Genomic DNA, 5729 nt, shown 5'->3' on the forward strand with positions numbered 1-5729 from the left:
GAGCATAGGAGGTTCAAGGTGAATATCCGAAAAAAATTTTTTACTGTGAGAGTGACAGAGCACTGGAACAGGCTGCCCAGGGAGGTTGTGGAGTCTCCTTCACTGGAGACATTCAAAACCCACCTGGATGCATTCCTGTGTGATGTACTCTAGGTGACCCTGCTCTGGCAGGGGGGGTGGACTAGATGATCTTTCAAGGTCCCTTCCAACCCCTAAGATTCTATGATTCTGTACACCTTTGTACAGCAACTGGAGATGATAGAAAGATAATCCGGAAAATTTTCAAGTTCTGTTCTTCCATGACAGTTTTGAGTGTCTGATTATTCTCCTTCTTTTTAACAGAAAGTTCCTTAATCCTTTGAATAGTTCTTACTATTGTGTTTATTACATAGAGATTGAATTCTCCTACTGTCTGCAACAAAGTTTGAAAGGATTTGTTGCTATAGCAATACTTCATGTTGATTCAGAAATTCATTATAAAAAAAGAGGCAATTAGCACCATTAATTTTATAAGAGAAACATGGGAGAGTATTAAAAGGCTTCTGGCCAAAAAAAAAAAAAAAAAAAAAAAGCAGTAGGATTTTTCACAGGTGACGAAAACACAGCCTTTAATGTCTTCAATTTCTATATGCATAATGGGTATTTCATGCTTCAGTATGTGCAGCACGAATGTTGCTGCCTTAATATGCCAAGGTGGACCCAGTCTCTCTAGTGTTGCGTGAAGTCCTACGGGAGCACAGGGATCTCTCTGCCTCATTTCATAACAGCACCCTGTGGGACCAGCTCCTCCGTATTAATACAAGGAGGGGGAATCAAATACTTTTCTCTATAGATACAACGCCATTTTTTTCAGTGTTTTTCAGAGATGCTTCTTTTGCATTTTAGTGAATGCAAGTAGGTTGCTTCAAGATAATGACTTGCTTGCTCTTATTCCTGAGTAACAGCAAAGAAGCCAGTAAGTTTTTTCCAGGTCATATGAAACTAAAACAAGTAAATAATAATCTACACTAAGACTGCAATTATCTCACCAAATTATTGGGCTTTGTTGCAGCCCCATACCTTTTAAACGGTATTTTAAGTTTTAGAGAGAACTGTCATTGGTTGTTTTTTTAAGCTTGACTTACTATTTCAACTCTATGAAGAACAGTGTGGTGCTATATAGCTTTTATAAAGCACGGCCAAAGGAAGTTGCAATGTTTTGTTTCATCTGCATGTATTTGGTAAGATATTTTACAAGTATGATTTGACTGCCTTAATAATGTATTTTCTGCCACTAGAAACTCATGTAATTACTGAACTCAATAAATTTACTTATTTCATAATGCAATTACATAGTTGTAGGCTAGCAGCAGATTGCCCATCAGAGTTATTTTATAAATCCTTGTTGATGATATATAGCATTTTTTCCCCTCCAAGACAGTCAGGGTTATTTCCTTTCGATGCCACAGATGATACATCAGAACTTCATGCTGGAATGTGGAGAAGATTTCTCAAAAACTATTACTCCCAGATGTGGAGGGCCCTTCTCCTGCTTAGGTAAGGGGGGAGGAGGCTGCAGGACAATGCATGTTGTCACCAGCCTGTAGACTTGACTTAGAAATAGGCCCCTTTGCATCTCAGACGGAGCTCTGAGGCCCACAAAGAGCTCTGTCTCCAATACACCTAAGGCTGTCAAGTAACCATTCTGTGATAAACATAGCAATAGACAGAGTGGTACTCATGAACACAGGTAGAGCTAAGCAGGCAGACAACATTGCACAAAACACCTTAGCCCAACTACAGGTTTTGAGATCACCTTTTTCTTTAAGAGATGTGAGGCTGCTCAACAGAGCCATGTCACATAATTTTCAAGCAATTTTTTTTCAAATTTCATCTCCCCAGAATTTCTCAATCATTTTTAAATTCATAAATAAGAGGGAAAGCTCTGACTTTGTGTTGTAAGCTTTTGAATGTCACAGCTAATCTTTTTCCATCAGGATATACTGGTAACACAGAAGGACAGATCACCATCTGCATACACTGGGAGATTATCCTTACATGTCACACTGTCTTTTAATTCAGAGGTGAAAAAGAAAAACTGAAATAGTCATTACAGAGCACAATTCCATCAACTGTTGAGTGTAACTGAACAATCCTGAATCCCTCAATCACATTCCCTATGCTGACAAGAACTTGCTGCAAGCTAGCAGAGCAGCCACAACCTCCTGGAAATCAATACCAGGTATAAAGCTCACAACAGAGACTAGGCAGATGATCAGATGGTAGTAGGCCTGCACAGAGCTCTGCAATACTGTGACTACAATGCTGTATTGCATCTGGTTAAACAAACAAACCCCTAAATTTGCTTGCAGGGAAGTTTTCTAAATTAAACATGTATGGTTTGTTGTTTTTTTTATTCCAACTTTAAAACAAAAACACAGAAAACAGAGGAGGAAAAGTAATGGCATTGACAAGTGGCTGCACTTGTGAATCATATTCAGAATGTTCTATAATCTACACTGTAGTTATATTATTAAATATTTCTCTGTAACTATCTCCATCAAGATTAATTTACAGAATTATCAAACTGCCTCTAGCTTCCATTTCAGCAACTGAGTATGTATCATTCAATATACAAATTTAATCTTCTGTTTTTAAAAAAAAAAATTCCAAACATTGCAAATGGAAGGCAAGATATTTTCTAACATTTGACGTAGAAATTCACTTAAGGTTGCTTTCCTTTATTCTAATTCATAGCTTCACCATGAAATCACATACTCTCAAATAAGTAGAGGGTTAATCTTCCATCCTCTCCTATTGTACACACAGTAATTTAAACAATTTACATTCAGAAAAACAGCTTTTTCTTGCCCTCGCTGAATCTCCTAGCCAGCCTGCGCACATAAGGTTGCATTCTGATGGCACTCTACCAAGGCACAAACACTAGAAAGTGTTGGTTGCAGCATACTCTTAACCTCTCTTAAAACAAAAATAGCACATAAATACTTCCTGAGCCAGAAGTCTCAATCTACATATGGCACGCCAGGCTTACACCGAATTATTGTTTTACATCCCAAAACCATCAGGAACATGCCCCAGTGTATATTCTACAACATTCCTTGTTGGGTGGGGAGAGGCATAGTTTGTGTCTCTAGGTGTAGCTGATACACACACTCCCAGCATCTCTGACACAGTTTCACACACTACAGCAGGCCACGCTGTCTAGCAGAACTGATGTTCTTCTACTGAAGAAAAACACAGAATTAAGTAATGGTGCATGTAGCAACACTGTTGAATTAATTTACTAAACAGACCACTTTTAGTGTTACCAGGCTTCTTCTTTTCATTCCAAACTTACAGATCCATTTGAACATCTGTTACATACTCAGAAATGAAGGTACCTAAATATAGCTGAGGATACCGATGAGATGGCATTGCATATCCTCCCCCACATATTCTTACCCATACTGCTTTTAATTTTAAATTAATGTCTTGATTAAATGAACAGTACCAGATACTAATAATATTAGTAAACTGTTTGGTCATATTATGCACTAAAGTCAGCAACCATGCATTTAAATCCAGTGAGCAGAGCTTAAATTGACTTCAAATACTTCATAGATACTGTCTCATCCTCAGAGCACCACATCTGCTCAAAGCACGTCTTCCTAATGGCAAACAAGCCATAATATGATAATTGACAAAATTTATTAAGGTCATCCAGATCACTTCAAACTTTCTTCTAGTATCAAGCACCTTTTGCATCCCTTCCGCTTCCTTTTCAAGTCACATAACACTGCCTAAGCACAGTAATTGCCAGCACAAAGTACGCATTTAGGCTTTCTGTCCGCTAAAATCAAGACGGAGGGAGGAGGCAAGGTATGAACATAATACCACATGTGGTAGTATTTGTGTAGAAGAAATTTCCACCTTAAGTCATCACCAGATTTTTTCTTTAGCATTTCAGGATTTAATCCTGAAAACAGTCATAGCACCGAGATCCAAATGCTAATACGAGAAAGGGAGACTGAATAGTTTTAAAGCAGCAATGATAGATTTAGAATAAAGACTATCAGGAGTGTGACCATTTTTAGACCAGTTTACAAGTTATTCAAGACATTTTAATCCTTAACACTAATAATTAGAACTGCAATTTAAGCCACCATTGAGCACTGTGTTTGCGATGTTTCGTATGGTCATGGTTGGTTTTCACCATTAAAACCTACCTCTGAAACTGCTACTCTAAAGTATTTTGGTAAACTGTCGGATGCAGACTACGTTACTACAAGTAAAATGAAATTTAAATTTCTTCCATTAACAGAAGGAAAAATGGATCACACTTGACAATATACACATATAAAGTATATAATCTGCTTCCTCCAGAAAGTTCCTATTAGTCTACTTCAACATTACATTAATTTGCATCTCAGAGCAGTTTTTGTAATAAAACAGGTTCTATTTCTTTTCAAAGAAACGTGAAAGGATAGGCAGCAATTTGTGGGCTTGGTAGCAGAGTGCAACTGGTAGAAGAAAAGAAGAAAACTTGCAACTTTTTTTGGTCTAGCTGGCAGCAAGTCAGATGAAATTCACACTAGATTATCCCTGGAGTATTTAATTGCTTCGCTATTGAAATCCAGCAAAACTGTTACATCCAAAATAGTAAAAAAGAGTGGTTTTCAGTGTTTCAAGTCAACCGATTCTCCTTCCCTAAAGCTGAAGTTACCCTGTTTACACGCACACAGCACTGGAGTAAAAACATGTTACTCTGAATGACATTCAGCACTAGAAAATGCAATCATCATGTTGCTCCACAGGGCAGTAACATACACTTAAAAGCTCCCGGTAATAACAGACCTATTTAAAACAGAGGAAAATACATATGTATCTTTTAAAAAGAGAGCAAAACAAAAAAACTTTTTTAGGACGCACAACATCAGAAAACCCTGCAGTACTTCCATGCCATGCAGAACTGCTGCCACACGAGTGACCAGCTTGCTTCTGTGCTGAAGCACACTTCTGAAAGCCACCAAAACCGGCTTCCATTCTCGAAGAGGCAGCGTTACCTACTGAAGCCCTGGTCCAACACAAGTAAGAAAAACAAACACTGCCAGATTAAATACACAGAAGCAGATGAAATTAAATCAGTGTATCCTTTACTGACTTTGAGTTGTACAGGTATGCAAATATATTTTTTAAAGTATGAACATTTCAGTCGATATATTTTTCTGTGTTTACACCCCACACTGCTCGGGTGAAAACATGTACAGGACATATCTTGGCTTTTGTTTGCCCTTTTTTCTTGTAAGTTTCTCAATATGTGTCAGCAATATTGAAGTTACACTTCTGCCTGAGACTGCTTCTATATATGGTCAGCACAGATATTTGCCGTGATTCGCATTAATCCAAAAGTAATCCCAGACAATGAGAAGCCTATTAATCAATAAGAAAACCGACACAAGCAGATCCATAGCCCTGCACACGAGCCCTTTGGGTTTCGCTTCCCCGAGATAGACACAGCGAGGAGCACACGGCTGGCTCTGGTTTTAAGCAGAAACTCAGGCTCTGCTTCAGGTTGCGGGTGCGTTCGCAGAGCACATCCTGCCCACCGATGCCTTCCCAAACTCCAGCTGCACGACAGCTCGCACTTCGGTACAACCCGAAGGGAACTCGTCGATGCAGAGAGGAGACGCCGCTCTCACTGCGCGGGGGCCCCGACCGGCCGGGGGGACCCGCGCACCGCAGCACCCTCG

This window comes from Chaetura pelagica, unplaced genomic scaffold (genome assembly GCF_000747805.2).
Source record: "Chaetura pelagica isolate M959 unplaced genomic scaffold, ChaPel_1.0 scaffold235, whole genome shotgun sequence".
NCBI classification, from domain to species: domain Eukaryota; kingdom Metazoa; phylum Chordata; class Aves; order Apodiformes; family Apodidae; genus Chaetura; species Chaetura pelagica.